General features: G+C 43.0%; 1 long non-coding RNA gene across 1 annotated transcript; it reads left to right on the top strand.

The window, feature by feature from the left end:
• Nucleotides 1-9,344: 9,344 nt before the first annotated feature.
• LOC121915088 lies at nt 9,345-12,316 on the top strand. The gene is made up of 2 exons (XR_006100642.1): nt 9,345-9,430; nt 11,608-12,316. It is a non-coding gene; the product is annotated as an uncharacterized LOC121915088 (long non-coding RNA).
• The last annotated feature ends 2,232 nt before the right edge of the window (nt 12,317-14,548 follow it).

Here is a 14,548-nt window from a genome sequence, read left to right as displayed (position 1 = left end):
ATCCATGTGGTCCAACCTGTGGGCATCCATGTGGTCCAACCTGTGGGCATCCATGTGGTCCAACCTGTGGGCAACCATGTGGTCCAACCTGTGGGCAACCATGTGGTTCTTCCAGTGGGGCATCATGTGGTTCATCCAGTAAGACATCCTGTGGCCCAACCTGTGGCTCAACCTGTGGCCCGACTTGTGGTCCAACCTGTGGTCCATCTGGTGGAACATCCTGTGGTTCATCTTGCAAGACATCATCTACTTCCACCTGTGGACCCCAAACTGGTGGCTCATCATGTGGTGCCACCTGTGGGACAACATGTGCCTCCCAAAGTGGGAAGAAGTGTGACACCAAATGTGGGGACTCCTGCACCTCTAAGTGTAAATAATCAAGATGTTAGCATTGCCTTCAAACTTTGAATGGCAGAGAAACATAGCAGTCTGGGAACAGACAGGGCTATGTGTCTTCTGAGCATTGCTACGATGTAACCCAAGGTCTATAATTGACAAAAGCTTGAATAAATCATATCACAGATGCTAATTTGCATGATGTTTCTTTTTTATTCTGTAATTTTTAACCATCGTCACTGTTTCTCATAGTTCTAGATATAGAGAAGACCCTCTCAACGTTTCTCGGTTTCCTTGCACCTTCACGAAAATTGTTCACACATTTTCAAGCAGAACTTTGCACGGATTGCATTGGTGAATCACAATCAGAGTAAACTGGTTGAATGAAGTGTCAACTTTGATTCAACACATAGGTAAATCCCATTGCTCTAATGGGCCTACTCTAGTTGGAACCAACAAAAGGATCCCGACCATATCCTTTTGTTGGTTCCAAATAAAGTAGGCCCATTAGATCGATGGGATTCACCTATATGTTGAATCAAAGTTGACCAGCTACTGATAGGAAGGCTATTTGAATATGTTTCTAAAAATGGTAGGAAAGCATGTTTTTCATGTGTTGAAAACACTGCGAAGAAAAATCCTGGATGCATGAAAATATCTATTTATTCATTTATATCCCGTTTCCTCAATAATAAGACACAAGATGGCAGCGTATGTGGACCTCTTCCACTCCCGCTTATCTTTACAGCAACCTTGCAAGGTAGGTCAGGTTGATAGAGAGAGAAAGAGGAATTTTGCCCAAGATCATCCAATGAATCTCATGGCTCCCTGAGTTCTAGAATATGGATCTTCCAAGTTTTGGACTACAGCTTCCGCAACCCTTTGATACTGGCCACGAAGGTTGGGTTTTCTGGGAAGTGATGTGCAACGCATGCAAAGGGCGAGAGGTTTGCCAGGACCAGTTGGATGATGTTTAAAGGAAACTTGTGTTGCACATCGCCCTTTAGTGGTAGTTTCAGAAACAGCACCCCATAATTCCCTTTAATGTGAGCTTAGAAGAAGCCAGAACTAAACCTGGACGATGAGCTCAGGTTTCGGAAAGAGGTTTACATGGGTGAATCACCACTTTTATAGGACCTGAAGCAAAGCAAGGAGCTAAAAATAAGGCTATGACAGATGCATGACCTCAGCATTTGTCAGGATCTAAACAATTATCTCCTTGCTTTATGCAAGGTTTCGGTCCTGTGTTCAAATCAGACTTGTGTACGAATGGCCTAATAAAACAATCCCTTTTAATTGTGTGTATAGAAAACATGGAACCGCCTCTCGACAAAACTTTCCAAGACAACCCCATGATACGTTCACCTTACGCTCGACGTAAATCGGAAACAACTTCAAGGCACACAATGACAACAACGGAATAAAAAAGGTGGAAGGGGAGCGCCATTTTTTTAAACCATACATGCTTTTTTAAAACTGTGAACCCAGAAAATCATGTCCACGGCAAAAACACATGGCATTCTCCATCCAATATCTTTCCATATCGTTATTTCACAGCTGGGTAAAGTGTACCTTCTGGCTTTCAAATAGACCTTAAGCTGTTTGTTATGACTCCTGGGGCTCATTTTTGTGGCCCAAGGTCTCTGGGAGAGTCACATTTTTGTGTCACCCAAGGGTCCTATGCTTTTGGCAGCCCTGAGCCATTTTTTTGACCCAAGAAAGACCCCTCCCCAAATGGGAAGTGACTTCAGTTTCTAAAAAAGGACATCTGTCCTCCTTCCTTCCACCATCACCATAGCTGCATCATGGAAGCATGTCATATATCTTCTTGAAGAGATGTTGTTGTAGTTGTTCATTGCTCTTGAGTTCACCGGAAACCATAGTGACCCTGTGGAGGAGACATGTCCAAGATCTCCTCTCCTCCACTGCTCTGCTTAGGTCTTGTAGATTCAGGTCTGTGACCTCTCTGACAAGAAGCCAAGAAGACCCTACAGCAGATGGATGGACTTGTGGTCAGACCTGAATCCACAAGACCTAAGCAGAGTAGTGGAGGACAGGAGATCTTGGACATGTCTCCTCCACAGGGTCACTATGGTTTGGGGTCTTTCTCCTTCCCTCCACCTTTCCTAGCATCATTGTCTTCTCCAGCGATTCATGTCTTCTCATGATGTGCCCCAAGTATGACACCCTCAATTTATTGATCTTGGCTTCCAGTGACCAGGCTTCAGATGTTCAAGGACCCATTTGTTCATCTTTCCAACCATCCGTGGTGCCCTCAGCGCTCTTTTCCAGTGCCACATCTCAAATGAATTAATGCTTTTCCTATCTGCTTTCTTCGCTGTCCAGCTCTCACATCCATACATGGCGACGGAGAATACAATGGCTTGGGAGATTCTGACTTTAGTGCTCAGTTGTACATCTTTATTCCTTAGAGATGACAGATTAGGAAACTCCACCAGGAGGCGCTCTTCCCTTGACTTTCATGCGACGGCTGACACCAGGTAGAATTCGTATCTGGGTACAAAAAGAGAAAGGAAGAGAAAGGAAGAACAAAACTTCTTCTCCTATTGATTTTTCTCCTTCAGTTTTCCTTCTTACCGATTCTCGTCGAGTCCGTTTTCCCCGCTGTGAATGTTATCTTCTTTCCCTCCCCAGAATACATCCAACCTTTATTGATTTATTTCTTCTATTGGAAATACTCTTCCTTTGTGTGTTTGATCCTCCTGAGAAATCAGAGGGTCGGCTTCCAGGGTATAGCTATGGGCAGAGTGCCCCCTTCACACACACACACACACACACACACACACACACACACACACACACATATGCACGCATGCACGCGCACACACACACCAATGAAATATTCCTTCAGTCCTCAGGTTTTTTAGCATCGCAGTGACTTATGACTTAAACGTAAACCCAAGCCTTAGGGCAGGTCTATACCATCCAGAATACTCCAGGCTGGTCCTGAAGAAGGAGATATGAATTCCCCATGCTCTGGAATAACACTGGGCAGCTGTGCCATCCATTGCAGCCATTGCTGGTGCCAGTCACTCATTCTTCTTTTTAATATGTTTATTAATATATATATTCACACCTGATTATAACCCGACATACATATTAATTTTACATTCGTTATCATTTTAGTTAAAATAACTAAAAAGACAACAAATAATAAACAAAACTACTACAAATATAGACACATATGTCTAACTTCCTTTCCTCTCGGTCAGTTCTTATATCTAAATATACTGTCTTTTATATTTCCCTTGTATACAATATATACACATAATCATTGTATCCACATATACCATAGTAATGTCTCTCTATATGGTCATGCATATATAGCCAATTCATATATTATCTGGCTTCAGCTTCTTATTGACCAAAGTGCATCCCTATGTCCTTGTGAGGCAGATCTTCTGACAACCATGCGCTCCCTGCCTAACCCTGCTTCACAGAGTTGATTTGAGGATACATCGAAAGGGCGGAGGTGCAAGTTATCCACCCTAAAAACCTTTAAGGAAGGTTGGCATGAAAGATTATGATGAATAAATATGGAAGAAGTGGTTCCCAAGGATGTGATTGGTTGCTTTCCTAGCATTTGTAAACACTGGATGATCAATTATTTGGCTCAGCGATTGTTCTGCAGAAATGGCAGGAAGCTGAATCAATGGGAAGATGCATTATACAACTGCCAGAGGGAGCACATGCTGACATTTCATTTCCAGATATGTCGCTTATCATTGGCCATCCCAGAGGATGTCCTTGAGGAAGTCAACCAAGAAAGCCATGGTCTGAACCTGTGTTAGTGACTTACGATGGTGCCATCATACATCTTTTTTTGCTTCGCTCCCTCTCCCCACAAAGACCCAATTCATGGCCATTTTGGTGGAGAGTCTGCAGTGATGGAGAAATGTCTCATTATGTTCACCTATCCAGATACAGACCAATATTATCTACTGAGATCTTCCAGGGTCTTCAGGAGCACCTGATAGAATCATGGAATCATAGAATCGTAGAGTTGGAAGAGACTCCAAGGGCCATCCAGTCCAACCCTCTGCCATGCAGGAACTCTCAATCAAAGCATCTCCGACAGATGGCCAAAAGACCTCCAAAGAAGGAGACTCCACCATCTTCAAAGGAGTATCTTCCACTGTCAATCAGTTCCTCCTAATGTTGAGGTGGAATCTCTTTTCCTATAGCTTGCTTCCATTGCTCCGTGTCTTAGTCTCTGGAGCAGCAGAAAACAAGCTTGCTCCCTCCTCAATATGACATCCCTTCAAGTATTTAAACAGGGCTATCATATCACCTCTTAACCTTCTCTTCTCCAGGCTAAACATCCCCAGCTCCCTAAGGGCTTCATCATAGGGCTTCATGGTTTCCAGACCCTTCACCACTTTACTCACCCTCCTTTGGACACGCTCCAGTTTCTCAACATCCTTTTTAAATTGTGGTGCCCAAAAGTGGACACAGTATTCCAGGTTTCCCTTTAACATGATGGTCTAGTCACAAGTGACTGTAGGGGCCGGTGCTCATCTCTGTTACTAAGCCAAAGAGCCAGCATTGTCCAGTTGACTGCACCGAATGCTGTTACCTTCCCACCAAAGTGGTACCTATTTATCTACTTGCATTTACATGGTTTCGAACTCCTAGGTTGGCAGACATTGGGACTAGTCATGGCAGCTCACTCCATCATGCAATACTTGGGTTTCAAACTGCCTTACGATGGTTAGAATTGGCATCTTAACCACTAAGATACCGCACCCCTTTTAAGTACCGTAGCGGCAGCTAAAAAAGCCATTGTGATTCTAGGCTGCATCCCCAATGGAAGTATAGTCTCTAGATCAAGGGAAGTAATAGTGCCACTCTATTCTGCTTTTATCAGGACCCACCTGGAATACTCTGTCCAGTTCTGGGATCCACAATTCAAAAAAGATATTGAAAAGAGGAAGGCGACCAAAATGGTGAAAGATGGTCTGGAAACCATTAACGGCTATGAGGAGCGGCTTAGGGAGCTGGGTCGGTTTAGTGTGGAGGAGAGAAGGTTAAGGCACAACATGATGATCTGTTTAAATATTTGGAGGGGTGTCATATTGAAGCTGGAGCAAGCTTATTTTCTGCCGCTGCAAAGGATATGGAGCAACGGATGCAAACTGCAGGAAAAGAGGTTCCACCTAAACATTAGGAAGAACTTTCTGATGATAAGAGTTGTTTGACAGTTGGCCACACTCACTTAGAAAGTGGCAGAGTCTCCTTCTTTGGAGGTTTTTAAGCAGAGGCTGGATGGCCATCTGTTGGGGGTGCTTTGAATGTGTATTCCTGCATGACAGACTGGGATTCGACTGGATGGCTTTTGAGGTCTCTTCCAGTTCTATGATTCTATGATTCTATGGAATCCTGGGACTGGTAGTTTTACAAGGCCTTTAGCCTTCTCTGCCAAAGATTGCTGGTGTCTCACAAAACTACAAACCACGGGATTATGTAGGATGGAGTTGTGGCAGTCAAAGTGGTCATAGAATCATAGAGTTGGAAGAGACCACAAGGCCCACCCAGTGCAGCTCCATTCTGCCATGCAGGAACTCTCAATCAAAGCATCCCCAACAGATGGCCAGCCAGCCTCTGTTTAAAGACCTCTAAGGAAGAAGACTCCACTACGCTCCAAGGGAGTATCTTCCACTGTTGAACAGCCCTTACTGTCAGGAAGTTCCTCCTAATGTTGAGGTGGAATCTCTTTTCCTGCATCTTGCACCCATTGCTCCGTGTCTTAGTCTCTGGAGCAGCAGAAAACAAGCTTGCTCCCTCCTCAATATGACATCCCTTCAAGTATTTAAACAGGGCTATCATATCGCCTCTTAACCATCTGTTCTCCAGGCTAAACATACTCAGCTCCCTAAGGTGTTCCTCATAGGACATGGTTTCCAGACCCTTCACCATTTTAGTCACCCTCCTTTGGACACATGGCTCCAGTTTCTCAATGTCCTTTTTGAATTCTGGTGCCCAGAACTGGACACAATATTCCAGGTGGGTCTTGACCAGAACAGAATAGAGTGGTACTATTACTTCCCTTGATCTAGACACTATACTTCTATTGATGCGGCCTAAAAATGCATTGTCAAACTGCATTATAAATTTATACAGTACTGATGCACCCTTGGTGTAATTCTGGCTATGGTTTTATGCTGTGGTTTTATGACACTTTTATGGATTTCAGCCAATGTCTTTGTCGTCTCCTTTTCTTTTTACCTTCTAATATAGTGACAGCAAAAATGAAAGACAAGGCAGTTGTCGAGCTCCTTTAGGGCCCCTTCAGGAAACTCATCGCAAAGTCTGACTTGCAGATTTGCAAATGAGATCCTATGATTAATTTTGTGGGTTTGCTAAAGAGCAAACAAGGACAGATAAAATTTATGGCATGCACGGTCAACACATTTATGGTATCTCCATGTACCAAATGAAAGTGTTGACTTCAGTTCACTTAGCTGCATGTTCCTCGGCAAAATCAGGATGTTGTGTAAATTCGTGAACTTTCAAACACACATATTTCTGAAGGACCCAAAGGCAAAATATGGGATTTTTTTGGACATCTCAGACTATAGAAAAGGAAAGGTTTTCCAGTTCTCAAATAGGGGATGTTCTGTGTAATAAGGGATGCTTATTAGTCCAAGAAGAGACAAACATCGCAACCCTCAAATAAAGGACATCCCTTATAATAAGGGACATCTGGCAACCCTTGTTCCTATTCAGGGCTTTTTAAAAACAAAACAGAAAACTCCACTTGAGTGTATCTGGTCCAATCGATTTGCATCTGTTTAATACTATGAAAATATTATGATGAGCGCTGCATTATCAAAATGCTCCCAGAACGCATAAGCAATTCATAGTAGCATATCTGAATTTTATTGGAGTGAGATAGAGAACAATAAGTCGGCAAAATTTTGTATGCCTAGCCATGGGAGTTGTATGATGTCAAGGAAGTTATTGCCTCTGGAATGTGCCTAGTTTTATCATTCAGGATGTAAAGTTGGATTATGGACGCAGGAATTTGCATCGGTAAGACCATTACGATCCCAAATCTAGAGCAACATTTGGGCCTAGCCCATATCTCCCCCGTTCCATAATGGACTTGTTATGGAGTCTGGCATCATATTCTGAGCTGGAATAGGGCACAATTTCAGAACTATCTTCATTTGATAATAGGACTGACACATGTTCCTATACAAAATAAGGTATCTTAGGCCTCATTCCCACTACCTTTTAAACCGGATCCTGATTCGGTTTGAACCGTTTTAAACGACCATGGTTCCCACTTAATCCAAATTGATGAAGCAATTCCAAAAGGGAGGCCATGCTCTAGAGCCTTTTAACCTCCGTCTTTTTGATGCTGATTTTTTCCTCTTCTTTGCAACCAAATTGAATCAGCGCAAGTGGGAAACTGAAGCAGGTCGGAATCGATTCATGTTTCCCCTCCAGCCGTCTGGAACCGAATCATTTTGAATCGATTCATTGGTGAATGGGAACCACAAGTGGGTTATTTTGATTTGATTCCATGCCAGAAAATGCAATTGGGGCAGATGTAGTGGGAACCATGATCCGATGTTGAATCGATCCATCGATTTGGATCGGAGACCGATATATTTGTAAGTGGGAATGAGGCCTTGGTGATACACTAATACCCTTTGACAATAAGAAGTGAGAGGAAGTCATTTCCTATTTTGAAGAGGAGTCTCCTTCCTTAGAGGTCTTCTCCTGGCCTCCTAAAGTTGGTGGATACGTCCTGAAACCCTCAGAAGGTATTTGAAGTGTCCCCAAAATTTGGGACACTTTTACTCTTGGTTGGTACCAGTTGAGTATTTTGGGAACAATCATTTCAGCATTAGATAAGGGGATAATCCTAGTGACCTGAATCCAACCAGCAAACCCAACTAAAAATCAAATCAGTGTCCGAATGGTAAGTCAACACCTATGCAACTCTCACTGACTTTGAGTCTTCTTATTGGCGCAGTTGGATCAAGGGCTGTCGCAGTCTGTGATAGCTTCATTTTAGGGTCTCCATAAATTGAAAATGACGTGAAGGCACCCAAAGCAAAATCAGAGCAACCAGTTGTTGAGTGGTAAGTGGACACATATATCCCAATGGCCAAGAAACCATTTGTCTAGTCTTAGAGTAGACCTATTGAATCAATTGTAGAATGGTGGAGTCAACATAGGGGTAAATCCCATTGATTCGACGGTCTATTTGAGTTAGGATTAACCCTTGGATTCATGGTGATGGTTTCCCCTCTAAACTGGACTAGAAATTGGTTTTAAGCCAATAAATCTTAATACTCATGATAGCACATTCTGGAGGCATCTGGAAATATTTTGGTCACTTTAAGTATGCTTCCATCAGGTCTATGCAAATTATTACATTCCCCGGTTTTTAAACGCCTTGCAGGTTGTCATCCGGACTTCGGAAAGTGACTTCTTGGGACAACAATAACCAGAAGCCCCCATTCTTGTGTACCCACCGACCATGCTAGCTGGGAATTCTGGGAGTTGTAGTCCAAAAAGGAACGTTCCCAAGTTCTGCTAATCTATACATTCATCAACATGAACCCCAAGCTGTTTACAATGCCCCCATGAATACCAGCAACATCGCAAAACAAAGGCACTTGTGTAACAGTGAACAAAATACCTTGTCCACCTCCACCCCTTCAAGCGAGGCTAATCTTATCTTTGCAGCTTTTGAAAACTGTATCTCCCTTAAGAATGCAAAGTAATTAAAATGGTAATTATTTTGCATTTCTGCATTGCAAAACGTACAAGGTTGAGGCTCATGACTTTCAAATGGGTCTAAGGGGAACCTAAACATTTCCGTATGGATGGCCCCTGAAGGGTGGAGTGTATTGGAGCCGGCTGCAAATGAATTATGGAAATAGACAGGAAAAATCAGGTTGTTCGAGTGACTTAAGATAATGAACCTTCTGATATGCTTTAATGTGCATCCTCTTCTCAGAAGGCAGGCTTCCAGATCCCCTATAAAAGAGGTCTTCCTTCACCGATCCTCATTCGCCTTGGGTTCTTGACTCTCCCTGTGCTTCAGCCAAAGTTGGTAAGTCTTCTCCGACATTTTCTCCTCTTCTCATGGTGAACCTCTTTAACAGTTCTTTGACGTTTTCTTCTCCTCTCATTGTGAACCTCTTGAACCGCTCCATAGCAGCATCTTGGCTACGAAACTCCGTATCCAGGGAAGTTAGGCTGCTCCCTTGGTTGGTAGGTGGCCCAAACCATCTTCTTCTACATGGCATCCAGCAATTGCTGTTTAAACTGTCTCAAAACTGGATTCTAGGATTGTTTTTAGACTGCTTTGGGGAGTGTGTTTTAACCCATTTTGATGTTGTGTATTGTTTTTATTGGTTTTATTTGCACTGGAAGCCCTTGTGGGTTGGAAAGCAATACAGAGATACTATAAATGTATAAATAGAATTACTTGGCTTTATAAAATGGAGGAATAATGCAATAGCTTCTTTTGGATTGGGTCAAAGCCTAGTCACATAGGAGAAGACAAAGGCCTCATTCCCACTTACAAAAAAAAAAACAAACCCCAACCCAGTTTGCAATCCAAATCGATGGGGCGATTCAACAGTGGAGCGTGGTTCCCACTATATTCACATTCACGAATGAATCGGTTCAAATGGACCTGCTCCCACTGGCCGAAGGGCAAATTTAAAGTGATTCCGATCCGCATCTGGTTCGCACTTGTGCAGAATCGATTTATCCAAAAAGACGCGGAAAACATCAGTGTCAAAAAGATGTGGGTTAAATGGGTTTGGTGCATGCCCCCCCCTCCCCGAATCGCTTCAGCAAATAGATTTAAGAGGGAAGTAGGATCATTTGAACCAGTTCAAATCGAATTGCAATCTGGTTTAGAAGGTAGTGGGAATGGGGTCAAAGATTTGTTCTCTTGTTGCTCCAGATGCTAAAACTACTTCTAGGGTGCATCTATACTAGAGAATGAATGCACTTTGCCACTACTTTAATTGCCATGGCTACAGACTACTGGGATTTGAAGTTTGGTTAGGCATCAGCATCCTTTGGCCTAGAAGGCTAAAGGATTACAAATCCCAGGGTTTGATAGGATGGAGCTACAGCACTTAAAGGGGTGTCAAACTGCATTATTTCTACAATATATGCATCCTTTGTGGATTTTTCTCCTCCTAGGCCTTTGGTCTTTTTGTTGTTGTTTTGTTATATGCCTTCAAAAGATGGCTGTGACTTATGGTGACCCTCCCATGGGATTTTCCTCTTAAGATTATAGTGAGAAGGTTCATCCTTGCCCTCCTCTGAGTTTGAGACTTGGGTCACCGAGCAGGTTTTCTTTTGGTCTTAGTGATGATTCAAAACCTGGTTTCCTGGTGTCTTAGTCCAATGCTCAAACCATATACCTTACAAACTCCAAGATCTGAACATCTTCTCGAATCATGACCAGGTTAATCTGCATTCAATGAAGCTCAGTCTTGTGATAAGGGACCTTTCCATCACCTCCATAGAATCATGGAGCGCACCCTAATGTAGATGTTCAAGTCAAACCGTATACCTTACAAACTCAATAAAGAAAGCAACTGTCTCCCAATTCTCTTGGACAGATATATCCCAAGGAGGTTTGCCATTTGCCTTCCTCTTGTGCTGAGAGAGATTGACTCGACTAAGGTCACTCAGGGGGTTTCTAGGGGCTTAATGGAGATTCGAACCCTGGTCTCCCAAAGTTCTAGTTGAACACTCAAACCACTACACTGCACTATTGGTTTATTTTATTTATTGATCCATACCTGATTCACAAAGATTTGATTAAAATGCCAAGGTACACAGCAAACATTCATAGCAAACTTGGAAATGTCTAGAAGCCCATGTCTGCCTTTGCTATCAAATGGAGCAGTGATTCTGCAAGCTATTCAAAGCAGCGGTTCCCAACTTGTGGGTCGCAACCACTTTGGGGGTCTAATGACCTTTTTGCAGGGGTTGTCTAAGACCATTGGAAAACACAAATTTCCCATGGTCTTAGGAACTGAGACACCGCAATTTTATGTTTGAGGGTCACCACAACATGAGGAACTGTATGTTGTTGCATGAGGAAGGTAGTGAGAACCACAGATTTAAAGGCTGAACTAACACTCTTGGAGGTTCCTGGGTGTGACAATTCATCTGCGTCCCTCCTTTTCTCTCTCGCTCAATAAGACGTTGTCGATTAGCCTATGAAGGAACATTATAAACATGTGGTTTCTTCTCCAGCTCAGTTCAAGCTCCAGAAGGATGTCCGGAAAGGATCACCAACAGAAGAAGCAACAGTGTTGCATCCCACCTGCTGTGGTCCAGAAGCCTTGTCCTAAACCTGCCCCAGAAAACCGTGTCATTCACCGTCCCTCATCAAACAGGTCCTGTTGTCTTTCTTCTCCCTCCTCCCCCTCTTCTCACTCCTCCCACCACAATAAGGAGCACCACCACCACCACGAAGTCAAGGTGAAGAAGCACTATTGAGATGCCTCAGAGATCTCCAGGAACAGTGGAACCAAGTCCCAGCCCTCCGTCGGTACCGAGAAGGTTGCCCTTGGCTCACATCCTGATTTCTTAAGTCCCTGCATCTTCTGCTTTCCCCTCCCTTGGTCCTTTGCCTTGCCTCGCCTTGTCTCCAGGATCTGGACATCTTCTCCCATCATGACCAGGGCGATCTGCATTCAATGGAGCTCAGTCTTGTGCAGTGAGAACTTTCCATCACCTCCATAGAATCATGGAGCGTTCTGTAATGTGGATGTTTAGGTCCTTATTGGGAATGTTCAATGCTCTAGTCATATTTCACCAAGGCATACATGGGTATGTCGTCTGACATGGAGATACTCCACTCACAGCTTGTAGTCAACCATTCCCTTGATGTCATCCTGGCTTCCCTTTGCTTAGTTTCCCATGCTTCCCTGCAATAAACCTTTGCAATTCATCACAACAATCTGCCTGTGAGTCTTTCTTTAGTCTTTTAGGGAAAGGGGGGCATATTGTGGATGAAATAAGAGATCAGGGCTATTTGTGGCACATGGTTTCTTTACAGCAAAAGTAGATAACCAAACAGGGTGTTTCCAGGTAGTCCACTCCATCACATTTCAGCATCTTGGAAGGGGCATTGCATCGCTTCTGGCTGGTGCGTGAGACTCAGGAGGAACAAAACATCACATGTGCATCTGATTTTGGATTGATTTGGCCATTTTTCCATGGGCAAATTGACCTGAAAAGATTTAAAGAACATTCGGGGAAGAGCATCTAAAACCTTTGGTAGACTTCATGGACCACGCTCCTCCATTCACACACGGTTGATTTGCATAGAAAACACAGGAATGGATATATTTGCAATTAAGTGTTATTTTCTGTGCAGAAAACATTGTTTTCAGCACAGGAAAAGTGCTGTTTTCTGCACAAAACAACCACCCACAAATTTTTATACTGAAAAAGCCCCGGATTACGAATAGTGTTGGACTATGGTTTCTGTAAACCAGGATTTGATTCCCCGCACAGTGGGTGACTTTGGGCAAGTCATATCATACGCAGGGTGAAACGTCATCCAAAGTCACAGAAAGGTTGCAGAAACATTGCAGAAGCGCCAGGGATGTTATCGTACATGGAGTTTCTAAAGTGTAATTGAGGCTTCCCGCTATGTTCCTGGGGAAGCCAGGAGGAGCCATTTTCTGAACAATGGGATATCCCATTAATCAGAAAATGGCTCTCCCGTGAACGATTCCATGGTGGGAACATAGCGGGAAGCCTCAAACACGCTTTAGAAGCACCAGGGATGTTCACATCCTGGCGCTTCCGCAATGTATCTGGAACGTTTTGATGACGTTTCGTTCATGTGTGATAAGATCCATATACTCAGCCTCAGAGGAAGGCAATGACAACCCTCCTGGGAACAAATTTTGCCAAGGAAACCCCATGATAGGTTCACCCTAAGTTGGAAACGACTCAAAGGCACACAACACACACACACACACGGGAGGGATGGGCTGGATTCAGTACAGAACTGCCCTTACGTTGTGAAGACACTTGAATTGGAGCTTTGGCCCTGCATTGTAAAGACATGCCCGAGGATAAGGTTGTGGTAGGGCATTATGATTTCTTTTTCATTCACCCAGAACCTCACCCTTTAATTCACTGTATCTTCCATCATTAGCCAATTAGGACAGTCAATGGTTAGGCACACTCTTTGTAATTAAGGAAAACCAGTTTTGACGGTGCAAAAACACAGGGAGATTGGGAGATACCGCTGAAGATGTGAAAAACGACGTTCGTCTAGGAGAAAACTGCTGTCAAAGGGAGCAAAGCGTTGTGTAATTGTATCATCTGATTTTATCAGTTCTAATCTCGCTTCGATCTGCAGGGAGAGGCGGGAAATATAAATAATAATAATAATTATTATTATTATTATTATTAACAAATGCAGGAAGGCAATTTAAAAAGCAAATGCCTAGATGGCTTTAGAATAAGGATGCAAAGAATATTGGAAAGCCTTTCAGTACATCCGAAACATTGGACAGACGATCGAGAGACCCAAACAGGAATAATTCTGGCTCCATGGGAATATTCACAGTTCGGGAATTATTCTGCACTAAATTCACACGAGATAGTTTTGGTTAGAATAAAGAAAGTTAGAATAAGGGTGTAAATACTATTCGAAAACCTTTCAGCGCATCCGAAACATTGGACAGACGATCGGGAAACCCTAATAGGAATAATTCTGGATCGATGGGAATATTCACGGCTTGGGAGTTATTCTGCACAAAATTTGCGCAGGATAGTTTTGTGTGGAAAAGTGGCATTTTTCTGTGCGCGGAACAGCTTTTTATGTGTAGAAAATAATATTTCTATAGGAAGAAAATATTCTGCAGGGAAATATAGGACAACGCTGCCGAGAATAATGGAAGAGAAGCAATGCTTTCCCAACTTTTATGACATTGGGTAGGTCAGCTAGAAGAACATAAAACACATGATATGCCGAGAAGCACTTTTTTTATTGATGCAAAGATAATGGTGAATATATTTCTGGATGTTATTCCACCAAAACCTTTAGTAGTCATAACAAACATAGAAGATACATTTTTTAAATCAGCAGAATCATACATCAATCCCTTTACCAAAGCATCCAGAAGAAGTAAGCTGAAGTTTGCCTTTCTTAGACAGAAGGAGAGATTTA

The sequence above is a fragment of the Sceloporus undulatus genome, chromosome 9 (genome assembly GCF_019175285.1).
Source record: "Sceloporus undulatus isolate JIND9_A2432 ecotype Alabama chromosome 9, SceUnd_v1.1, whole genome shotgun sequence".
In the NCBI taxonomy this organism is placed as follows: domain Eukaryota; kingdom Metazoa; phylum Chordata; class Lepidosauria; order Squamata; family Phrynosomatidae; genus Sceloporus; species Sceloporus undulatus.
Note: the sequence above shows the minus strand (reverse complement) of the source record. Positions and strands in the feature narration are given on the sequence as shown.